The 12,353-nt window shown below is 47.7% G+C and overlaps 1 long non-coding RNA gene across 1 annotated transcript in view; it reads left to right on the top strand.

Annotated features, from left to right (window-relative positions):
* LOC140657745 (uncharacterized) overlaps positions 1-11,880 on the top strand; it is a 98,587-nt gene extending 86,707 nt beyond the window's left edge. Inside the window, exons 15-16 of the long non-coding RNA XR_012044468.1 lie at positions 3,094-3,328; positions 5,305-11,880. This is a non-coding gene — a long non-coding RNA (uncharacterized lncRNA). The remainder of the gene's footprint in view (positions 1-3,093; positions 3,329-5,304) is intronic.
* Positions 11,881-12,353: the final 473 nt, after the last annotated feature.

Below are 12,353 nucleotides of genomic sequence, written 5' to 3'. Positions count from 1 at the left end.
AACGTCCTCTGCTGCAAAGAAAAATGGGAAAGTGATTATGTGACTTGAAATAAGGTCTTGCTCTACTGTCTAGACAGCTTTAAGAAACATCAAGCTAGGGTGTTCCTATTTATGAGAAATACAGCTGTACTGCTGCCTTCCTCGAGCGAGAGAAGAAAGCGGGGCACTTGAGGTCATTTGGCTGCAACGCGCTCACTGAGCCTGTCCATGGGAATTTATTCCTCTCTCTTTCTTTCTTTATTTGTTTTATTCCTCGTCCTGCACTTCTTGTGCTTCCAACCTGCCGCCTCCAGCACTCTCGGGCTCTGTCCTTGGGGGGGCACGTAGGGAATGGGGGGGCTGCCTGCACCCACCGGGACAGCCCGCCGAACAAGCGTCCCTGGGAGGGTCCGCAAGCCAGCACGGCTGCTGGGTGCTAACCCGGGCTTTTTTGTTACCATAATATTGCAGTAGGGATGACTGCCCAGAGCAAAACCGCAGGCAGCCTCCAGGTCCTTAATAGAGGCTCTTATAGACTCTCTTAAACTGGAAAAATTTCATTTGCCCTAAATGCAACCTCGGCAATTCCCTTCTCCTTTTTTTTTTTCCTTTTTTTTCCATAGCAAATTATTCATAGGGTTTGACCTTTTTTCTGATGGGATCTAGGCAGGTAGAATCTGGTGTCCGCATGGGCTGGGCAGGATTTTCAGCAGTGCCCAGCAGCAGCAGGAGCCCCAGCTCAGCACCGCCTGCTAATGGGACCCAGCACCACATCGCTGCTAAGGTTCAACCCTGGATGGTCGGAAAAAAACCCCTATTGAACATGGGGCTGTGTCCTACAAAAGGGAGAAATAGGTCAGCAGATATGTTAATCCCAGCTTGATCTAAAGTCTTCGGGACAGGTGGCAACCTTCATTTAATGGAACAATGAGATCATTAGGAATTCGTAATGAACTGTACCGCAGCCATGAAAGTAGGTCACCCTTACCCCAGGAACACTTCAAAATGAGTCTGTCCCCATTCATGTGCAGCAGCAGAGATGGCCGGGGGCAGACTGACAGCTCTATCTTGGGATTCGCTAACCAGACGATTTTAGGAACAAAAGGGGGCAAACGCTATGGATGTAAAATGAGTTGTATTATCCCAAGTAATAAGAGGACTTAAAAAATGGGCTGATTCAGTTTTAGGTGTCGAGTCTCGCTGGCCACAGGCTGTAGCCCTGCTGCCCTGGATGAGCTGGGAGGGTGGTCAGTTTGGAAGAACCCGAGTCCCAGGCCAGGGATGGTAACCAGCCAGAAGAAACAGGGAAGAGATCCTTCCCTGGTCCCCAAGGGAAGCTTTGTCCACCTCTGGGCATCACATAAGTAACCCCATTTCCACATCCCGAGAGCCTCCCAAAAGGTCTCTCCTCCCTGCGGCACTCTCCAGACGTACAGCAAGAGATGGGACCTTCATCATTGAGCTTGAGCTTTTCGGAAGCTTTCTCTGCTGCCCTCAGGGCTGAAGTCTGTGGGCTTCTGGGGTTGGTGTGGCACTGCTCCCATGTTGGGACACCTGTGTAGCTAGCCCAGACCGAAGGAAAAAAAGAAATCACCCTGTGGCATTTCTGTTATGATGTCCAGCCCATTCCCAACGCAGAGCTGGCTGATAACTGGCAGAGTTAGAGAAAACGGAGGTCTCCCATACCCAGGACACCCAGAGCAGACCTTCAGTCCTGCCCAAGGCCCCAAGCCTTGCAAGTCAAATATGCTGCATGTCAGTAAACCATCTATGAACTTTTTCCTTCTCCCATTGACCCTGTGGATGAAAACCAAGTGCTTATGATAGGACTACAAATTTGAAGTTTCTTTTCTTCCCTCCACCTCCTTTTGCCGCCGAATCCTGACATTCCTACAGTCCTATGTAACTTCATTAACCACCAAGCAAGCAGTCTGCTGCCCTGCAGGAGAACAGGCAAGCTGGGGTATGGGGAGGAGAGAGGTTTGCTCAGCTAGCGAAAGCCCCAGGGTCGAAGATAGGAAAGGTTAGGAAAATATTTTGCTAAAGATGCAATAAGTGGTAGTGGGATTTGGAGGGTTATTTAATTTTTTTTTTTTTAATGGGTACTCGAAGCAAGCATTTTATAAATATTTATGCACAAGAAACTGTACTAAAATAACACCTGGGGTCTGGTTTGAACTCCTCCAGGAAATTGAGGCAATGCATGGTCACCATGTGGACCTCGAGTGTTGCTACCGAGGATCCTTATGTTGCACTGCATTTCCAGGAACAGGGTTCAGCCGTTGTCCGTAGTAACTACAGCTTTCACCATTGCCACACAACATGGCTGTGTGATGCCGGGTGGTGGTGGGTGCCTGAGTGACCAGCCTCCCCCAGCTCTGTCCAACGTGCCCTGGGCACTTGGTGGACCGCTCGCCCCGACGTGCCCAACCCACCAGTGCTTCCCAGCATGGATCTTTAGGCAAGGCTCTGTGCAACATGGTGGGCCACTCTGAAAATGCAGCAAAACTCCCTCTTTTCCATGCACACCAGCTCTGCCAGGTCATATCCAGCTCCAGACTGGAGCAGGGAGAGGAGTTGGCGAGCACCTGCATTAGTAAACCTTGCTTTCATGGGAGAGGGGAGCTAATGATTCTCACACTCCCCCTAATTAAGGAAAGAGCAGCCCATTTCCCCTCCTAATTGTTTTTTCAGATTCACAGTTTCCGCTCCAGCTTGCCTGCACCTGAGATATTAGTCCCATAGATTTAGCAGCAGGCCCCGTAGTCTTGACTCGCAGCCCCACAAGAGGCTATTTCAAACCCAACCCGTACCACTGAAAACTGTCATCGCTCCCTGTGAGCACATCAGGGGACCAGGCATGCCATGACTGGCCACCAGGCCAAAAGAGCAGGTCTCCTTTCATCCCCCTTCACTGGGAAGTGCTCCACAAACCCTCCCTTCCCTCCCCAGCTGGAGGTGGTTGCCCATGTCCTCTCCCTCTGGGCACGGGTGTCTGTAGTCTTTGCCAACGCACGGAGCTTCAGCAGTCAGGAGGGCAGGGCTCCTTCCTCTGCCCTCCCAATTTTGCTGTTTTCACGTACATTTTCTGTGCCTCTCCTCTTCCAAACACAGCTCCAGGCTTTCTTTCCATACTTGCTCTGGTGTTGTCTGAGTTGCTTCACGAGGACTTTCTGCTCATGCCCTGCCAGACGGAGCCTGGAGATCATTTGCTGGAGGAATAGGAAAGAAACCAGAAAATGCTTCAGGTCGTCTCCTCCCCCACCACCTCCCTGCAAAAAACAGCTCTAGAGGATGACCTTGTGGAGGACCACAAAGATCTGTGGTCCTGGTGGAGCTTGGTGAGAAGGTAAGCTGAGGGGTTGAACCAGTCCACCACACTCAGCGCAGCCAGCCAGGTTCCCCCATCTCAAGTGAGCTGTCTTCAGAGGCAAAAGGGGCACTGGCTGGTGAAATGTTTTGGTGAGACATATGGGGATGAAAAGGAAAATGAGCTTGGGAACTGTTAAAGAGAGAGGGATGCAATCCTCCTCATTAGAATGGGCTGATTTCTTTGTATTGTTTGGGGAAGGGTACCCACTCCAGCCATGGTTCCTGTGTGGCAGAGTAACTCAGTATGGCAGCTAAAAAAAATAATCTTTCTTTTGCAGAAGGGAAAAGAAACTCATCTATGTGTGTCCTTGGCCGTGAACAAGGCAGGAAGACTGCCCCGTGATAATGCCAGTCCCTTGGCCCCAGTCCTTCCTCTCCGCTCTCACAGTTTTGAGGACAAATAAAATGCAATATCCATCTCGCTACGTAATGCAAACATTACACCATGCCAGGCAGCTGATAAGAAATCACCTCTTACTTCTAATGAGGAAACTTGATATAACCTTAAAGAGTGTGCAGGAAAAAGGAAAACATTTCAAAGAATGCCTGCAATGGAACATTTCTGGTACTTGAAAAGGCACGAAGCAAGTATGGTTCATGTCAGTAAACATTTTCAGCTTCCTTTAAAAAAACAGAAGTGTGACAACTGTAAAGTTTAAACCAAAAGATAAAAAACTTTCTGTAAATGTAAAATTACTCAAAGAGCAGTTTGGTCTTGAAAGAAGTTTTCACCTGCTCTACGACCAAAGCAACCTCACATGGGTTGCAAGAGTAAGGTTTTGGGTTCCCCCCCCCCCCCTCATTATTTAGCTTTAAATATCCCGAGCGATCAAAAGCAGCAAGCCCTCAGTAGCGTTTCACCTGGTCCAGGGAGAACCGGTGACATTGCAGTGGTTCTTCAAGGTCCAGCCAGAAATGCAGGTCCTGATGTTTGATGGACTTCAGCTGGCTGCTAGCCATGCTTCAAGGCAACTGTTGTACTGTTGGATTCTTTCCCACTGTTCTCAACAAACTGTGTGCCCAGCTCGAAGGATGGTATTGTTGGATTATTTAGAGATCTCCTCTCGAAGTTCTGGTGCCTAAATGGAGATTTTTAATGAAAGGAGAGAATGAAAACGCCAGCTCCAGCATCAGAGTGCCGTGGGAGCTCTCCAAGGTCTGCCTGGAGAGACCGGGTCCAACCTTTGACCACCTCTTAGAATCATAGAATGGTTTGGGTTGGAAGGGACCTTTAAAGGTCCTCTAGTCCAAGCATGAGGTTGGACTTGATCATGAGGCCCGAGACCCTCACTGGTGCCTCTCGGACACATGAAGAGCTTATAGCTAAAAGCAGTAGAATGATGCCAGTGTGCTATTCTTAGCTTTAAAATTGTTTATTTAAAAAGGAAAAAAAAAACCTGGAGGATATTTTTACAAATATGATAAATATGCAGTGTTGATTCCTTGTGCCTTTCTGCTAGCGTCTTCGGAAGCATCTGATTTTTGTCCTAGCCTGATAACATAGTCTCACAGTAATAAACCTTACACCTCCAGGGAGGCAAACAGATCGCAGTGGCCTTGTTGGTGGATCGGAAGGTCTGGATTCGAATCACACCCTGCTAAAAACCTCCTGTGTGGTCCTCAGGAGAAATCTCTTACCTTCCTCTTGCTTTCTCCACCTGGACAGCCAAATTATTGTTGCTTCATTTTCAGTGGGGGTCAATGAGACACACAGAGGAGACAAGCTGCTGTTCCACATCTTTGCCACTCACGGTGGTTGGAAAGACAATTAAAAAACCCCAGTCATACGAAGCTTGAGTAAGACGGGAAGAGTTTTATAACAGATAATGCTGATATATATCCTGCTAAAGCTACTTCCAAAACACACATCCAGGAGGGTGACTCTGCTTATTTATCTCATGTGAAGTTGGCAGGTTCTTAATATTGTTGCTGAAGTGTGTTTCCTCTTTGCAGGCACACAGAGACTTTGAGCGATGCTATCTTACCTTCTTTTGCGTCCTGGCAGTCCTCCTGCTAACTCAGCCCCTTTATGAAGATAAAAATTGGCAGCAGACTCCAACAGCTAGTATGCTGGTGTGGTAAGAGTGGGGGTTTGGGGCTGTGTTTTCTCATTTCTATTTGGTTGCCTCAGACTTAGTCTAACCCCCTGCAGTCACTTGGAGTCTCTCCTCTGACTTGAGAGGGTTATGCTGAAATGAGTTATGCCCATTTTCCTTGATTGAAATGGTTTCCTATCGTTCATCTCAGTCATTTATTCTAATGATAATCATGAGTAAAACCCTCTCTTGGTGGGGAGAACTGTAGGAGGTGTTGGCAGAGCTGAAGTTAGTATTCACTGGAGAGAAGGATGTAGTGGACCACCTGGGTAGGTGGCCAAGCCAAACTGGAAATTCCTGGGTTTCTTTGCAAGAAAAGGAGAAAGACAAAAACCTTTCCTTTAAGTGAGTCACTCAAAACTTTCTGTGCAACCTGGAGTAAACCATTTTCCTTTGACGTTAGGCTTAGTTAGTCCTTTTGAGTTCTATTTTAATAGTTTGTTAGTTTGGGAAGAAAAAAGACTTTTGAAAAAATAACCAACAGTGTTTCCACTCCCCCAGGAATGTGTTTCCCTTTATACCAAACAACTGGTTGACAATTTCAACTCAAATGCATAAATAGATTCCATCTCCAAAGCAGACTTTCCCAGAAAAGTTACCATTTTTTCTGAAAATAGCTTGCCTCATGCCTTACTTTTTACATATGCTATACATTTCGGAAGCCAGCTTCTCCAATAGCCTCTAGATTCCATCAGATATTGAGCAGTGTACTATACATTCTGGCAGTAGAGCCTGGTTATATTTCGGCACAGATAGTGGTGAGATTTAATATAAATTCATAATTTATAGGACAGAGAGGACATTTTTTGGTTCTGTTCAACACTTTTGATGTCAGTGGGAATTCTTCCTCCATGGGCATTCTGGATGAAAACCTTAAAAAATGCATTTTAAAAAAAATGTATTTTTAAATGTTTACATCTGGGGACATGTAGTCAAATCTAGGTTAGATGCGCGTTGCATTAACCAGATGGTAACATCTTATTTACATTTCCCATATAAACCCATCTGTGCTTGAACTGGGGAGGTGCTGTCTCTTGCTACAGTTGGGAGTTTGGCTGCAGGGGGTGTAGCGTCGCTTTTGTTAGCATCCAATTTTCCTCTCTCGTCAGAGCTGAATATGTAACACTAGTTTTATTTAACCTTGTTTTAATTAGAGGGTTACAAAACTGCAGTTGGCTCTTTCTGAATCAGTTAGCTGGCACTCTGGATTTTGCTGCCTTTAAACAAAACTGAAATCTCTTGCCTTGTTTTCCCTTGATATTGAACTTGCAGTCTGCCTCCTCTGTTTTCATCCCATGGTTCCTGCATGTAGCCTTCTCCACCACTAAATAATTCCTCGTCCTCCGTAGTGTGAAATCCTGGCTCCACTGAAGTCAATGGAAGTCTTGACATCAGCTTCAACAAGGTCAGGATTTCTTCCCGGGTGTTTATTTTCTTTAAGCGCTCATAGCCCATTACTCTCTCCAACCTTTCCTTGAGCCAAGTTCAACACCTCCGTCTCCGCCATCTCTGTTGCTCTTCTATGAACTCCCTCCAAATTAGTGTTGGGTGCCCAGAAAGGACCATGCTATTTCAGGTGTCGCCTAACCAGTAACCTCATGGAAATACTTTTTTTTTTGCTATCGGCTTCACTAGCTTTTTTTTTTTTCCTCTTTTTCCCCTTGTTTTACCGGCATATCGTGTTGCATTTTCATGTCATTAATAAAGATGTAAAAAAATATCAGACCTAACACTGACCTCCCAGTGGAATCCACCAGCTCTGCCAACAGTATACTCTGTTGGTTGCCTTTTTGCTTTTTCTCCCATCTAGCTCTTAGCCTTCATGGACTGTTCCCATCCAAGCCAATTTGAATTAATCTTGTGTGATGTGAAGAAACACCATACTGAAGGTTTCATCATGGTAAAAATCAGATACATGTGGGAACCAGATGTTGTCTTCTCTGAAAATTTTCATAATTTGAAAAGGAATTTGAAGGAAAATTTGTTTCGCTTTCCTGTCAAAATGGACTATCAAATTTGACCACAAAGTGATTTTTTTTCAATGAGGAAAAAATCATTCACTGATTAAAAATTGTCCGAATTACATTTTTTATGTTAATTTGAATTACCTAAGCTTATGCAAAACTTAAATGAAAAAGCCAAAATAGTCAGATAAAATCAAGCCCGTAAACTCTGATAAAATCAAGCAATACTGACACAACGCTCTCAAAAAGCAAGGTAGCTACACAGAACATCATTTCCCAGTAGAAAACTTTCTGATGAAAACAGTATTGACCAGCATTGATAGACTACGGTATGTAATTTCTTCCCCCAACCCAACGAGTACCTCTCATTTCCTGGAAAAAAACCCCACGTTTGCAGAGTTGTGTAGTGTTTCTCATCTTAAGGATTTTGTTCTTTTCAAATCTGCTACAGAAAATATGAGTATCTTCAGGAAGGACGGGGTACAAATGAGGCTACAACTGTCCGATGTTCAGCGTGAAGCATGGTTTCTTGGGGCTTTCTTTGTATTTTGGGATAATTCAAGATTCGCCGTGGCTTGCTTGAAGAGGCTTGTGCTGGGAATCTCAGTCGGGGTCAAAGCAGCCCGTTTGCTTTGGCAAGCGTGGCGTGAGCGTAGTTAGATGAGTGGGTGACCACCGCCTTCCCTCCGCATATGGACAGTCCTGGCCATTTACCTTGGGTGATGGCCAGCAGTTCCTTCTAGACTCATGTTACAGGGCCATGTTTGAACTCATCGCCGTTATCCCAGGCATCCAGATGTGTGACAGACGCACACGCGCGCCACGCTACAGATGCTCTATATTGGCTGCAGCTGAGATAAATATTATTTCTATATCATGATGAGGATGAAATAGTATCTCTGGAGGATTTGGAAGAGAGACGGAGGAGACTCAGTTTGTCATGGTCTGCCCTTGGGCTCCTTTTCTTTTTTCTTTCCTGAAAAAAGGAGGAGAAAACTCAGCCTGCTAATGAAGGGGATTTTGACTCTCACTCGGATCCTGGTCAGGAAAACAGAGCACATTGTTTGTGATGGCAGTCTCCACCAAAACGGCTCAGGGGCCAAGTTAAGGCTAAGGAGGAAATTCATCCTCTCCAAAGATGAAAGGTCCGCATGCTTTCTGCCCTCGCCTCCACCGGTTCCCATGCGTGCCTCGCTCTGCTTGCTGCAGCCACATTGTCTGCAAGGCGAGGAGAGGTTCCAGGGCTGGTCACCATCAGTGGTTCAGTGCGGAGCTGTTCATTACTGTTCATTACATACAAAATGTCCTTTAGTGGACACGGTGGCTGGGTGCATGTTTGGGTGAGCGCTCCCAAGGAGAGGACCCAACATGGGGTGTGACAAGACTGAGTGAGATGTGAGCCCAGAGAGATGCGAGGAAGCTGGTCGGTGGCACTGGTGATCACAGGGCTGCTCCGAGGAGTGGTTTCCCAGGCTGGGAGGCACGGAGCAGAGGGACAGAGAGCGAGAAGATGAATTGGAGCCACCACAGTGGACCTCAGGAGAGCTGGGCTCAGATCGGTGTTGCAGCCCAGGCATCTTTGCAGACCTTGAGCCTTATTCAGCATGGCAGAGTGATAGCAGCACAGCCGGGATGCTTTAATTCAGCCAACGTGGGGAACCCCTACTTTAGTGACCAAAAAGCCTGTGACGGACGTGTTGTAAACTCTTGTTCCCTCTGCTAGGAAACATCAACCAGGCTGAGCACGCAGCCGTGTTGTAGTCACTTTTGCTGGCCGAGTGGGGAGGTGCATCCCCTGCCTCTCTGCCCCTTCCTGCTGCAGTGGTCCCTTGAGGACAGACCGGTCCCCAAACAGCTGAAGCTCTGGGGAAGAGGCAGGGAAGCAGGCAGGGATGCTGTTTCACCGCAGCCAGCTTCAGACACACTCCTCCAGCACCTGAAGCCTGCATAGGCCCCCGTCAGCTCAAGCCGATGGCCCTGAATTACCTCTCTCCCTACCCTGCAGCCTTTGAAAAGCACCCAGTGTCATCCCCTCGGGATGACGTGGGAGCCCGGGCGCTTACAGGAGAGGCAAGTAGCTACTTGCACCCTGAGGCTCGTTCTTGAATCCTACCCACCTGCGAATCCCCCCAACTCCAAACCAGGGTAACATTTCCCTTCTCTCACCCTTTACTTCCCTGCGCTATTAGGACGGCTGCCTGCCCCCCTTCGCTGAGCTTACGGCCGCAGTTTACACAGAGCCTGACACCGGGGGTCCTCAGCCTGGAGGGGAGAGCAGGAAAATACAGACTAATTTAATTGGGAAAAAACCTTCCATAAATTAAAAGTTCAGGCTCTCAGCTCATGTTTGTTTTTAAACTCTAAGCACATCTGGTTTCTCTGCTAAAGACTCTCGCTGTAGTAAGAGAACTATAATAATGTCAAAATCCTATTTAATGGGGGAAAAAAGAGGACACGTGGTGGGAGCGTGAGGTGGGTTTTGATCATATTTCTTGCTCCGTACCTGGCACCGCGTGATGTCGAACCACGCCGCGGGAAGGCAATGCTGCTGGGCTCCCCGTCGCTGCTGTGGGCTCGCCCGTCACCGCCCGGGCTCTGCGTGCCCCCAGCTCTGACCCCATATGTGGTCAGGGATGCACAGCCTGGGGCATCCCAGCCCCGTGGTCGTGGGCAAGACAACGCGTTGTAGCGTAGACGGTGAGGGATGGATGCTCGCTGCAATGGTAATGCGCTGGCAGGTCCCTTTCCACTCCCCTTCCTTCGTGTAAACATAATAAATTACGTGTGACATCCCACACCAGGTTTGTAAATAGGGTTTTCTGAAAAAGAGAGGGAGGTTTACTGAGAGGGAGGTTTACTGTGCAGTGAAGTCAGCCAGGGCGGAGGGATGGGCGTTTTGTGGTTCCCCCTGCCAGATGTGCTCTTCTCCTCTTTCCAGTGCGTCCCTTCTGTGTTAAGTTACCCAGGGGGAGTAATACTACTCCTCACCCACATCTTTAAAAAAAAAAAAAAAAAAGAAAAGAAACCTTCCTAGGCTGCTCCTAGACATGCTTGCTCTTTAAATAAAGCAGGAGAAAGTCAAATCGCTGTGCTTTGACTCCTTGCTCCTATTTCCATCCATACTACCAGAGCTGGGACATCTAGTGCCAAAGGTCTCTCCCAGTCTGGGTGGTAAAGAATCCTTGGTTCCACCCGCTCTTTCCTAAACCTCTAATGCACAGGGGAGGCTTTTCCATACCATTTCCCAACAGCGACAGCTTTGTGCTTTGGGGAGGAAGCATTTCTTTGGAGACTTTCCCTTCCAGCAAGATAATGTTTCCGTGATGATCTGGCAAAGCTTGACACACTGCGTACTCGTGCAGGTGGGCAAGCGATGCTTGGTGCGACCCTCTCCCAGCCCTCAGCCTCCTAGTCCCTCTCATTTGATGGCTTGATGTATTTTTTTGTTGTTGGAAAACATTCTGTTTTTCAATTCTTTTATTTGAAAGTTTGCACAAGTTTTGAAAGAGCTCGAAAATCAGTTTCAAAACTGAGCTGGAAAACCCCCTTTCAGGCAGATCTGTTTCCCATCTTGCTTACTACGGTTAATAATCTGCACTTTGCTAGCCCTGATCATCTTAAAATCTCAGGGAATTTGAGATACCATGTTTCAGCATGAGCCTGAAGTAGAAATGGAAGCAGCCAGGCACTTCCCATGAAAATGATTGCTGCTAGAAAATTTCCACTATCATAATGTTCTGCTTGTAAATATTGGTTTTCCCTTTTTAGGTCCCATACCCCTTTCTGTTTAAAAGGAGTTGGTAGTACAAATAGCCTCTCATCCTCGGACGGAACATCTCAAGGGCTGGAAGGCAAAGGGAAAAGCCCTTCCCTGAACTGTGAGGGTATCCTGTCTAGCTTGGGAATCGCTCACAGGCGCAGCGTTTTTCACCATGTCCATCAGAGGACATTGAAAATCAAAGGCAGAAAAGATGCAAGACAGCAACAGGCAGAAATCAGTGTTCCAAAATCCAGCACCCTCCGATCCGTGTTTGATCCCATTCCCTGCGAGGCACTTGTGACTGTGGGTTTTACGTCCCCGGAGGTTGTGTCCACGGCTTCGGTGGGCAGGGTCCTGGGGGGCTGCCGTGATGTCCCGCCCCGGAGAAACCAGCAGAGCCCCCCCGTGAGGTCCCCTCCGGCTCTGAGATCATCTATTTTGCTGGCTTCCAAAGCTGACTCAGTGCTAACACGTGCTGCTTCTTGGCCTTATTTATTACTATTGCATGACATCCAAAATAAACAACGCCTGAGGCTCTTCTACCCCTTACCCTGCACGGGGCTTCAAATGGGAGCTGTGCTTGTGCTGGGGGGACCTGTATTCCCTGGGCTCTGTAGACGATGATAAATCATCTGGCGCGGGCAATGTCTTTCAGCCAAGCCCTAACCTGTTTAGTCTAATGGGCAAAGCGAGCCGAAGCGAAAGGCTGGTTGGCAGCTCTGGTTTAAACACTGCGACCGAGGAATCCCCCGTCCTCCTCCGCAAGTAAATCGCAGTTCAAAGGAGTTGGCATCACGGCGGCTGGGATATTCGATGAGAGATGGTGTGTGTTTCCAACCCATCCCTCACCCCTCTTAAAACACAGAAGGGGAGCGGAGAAGCCGTCAGAAGGGGGTCTCAGCTCTGGGTGGGTGTAGGGCAGGGCTGGCCTGATGGCCATGGGTGCAGGGGGATGGAGGGGAGGCAGGAATAGGAAAAGCAATGGGACCACGACTCCGGTTTGGTGGGTTTTATGTCACTAATCTGTCCCGAAGGGCAGCTTGATAGATTTCATTTATGGCTATTCCTGCCCTACCTAACCTCTGAGAAGAGAAGTGCCACTTTCAGTTTGTATATCTTTCACTGACATGTATATTTAGCACTCATTAACCACTTACCTTGGGCTAATAATTCAACTTCTGT

This window comes from Ciconia boyciana, chromosome 10, assembly GCF_034638445.1.
Source record: "Ciconia boyciana chromosome 10, ASM3463844v1, whole genome shotgun sequence".
NCBI lineage: Eukaryota > Metazoa > Chordata > Aves > Ciconiiformes > Ciconiidae > Ciconia > Ciconia boyciana.
Note: the sequence above shows the minus strand (reverse complement) of the source record. Positions and strands in the feature narration are given on the sequence as shown.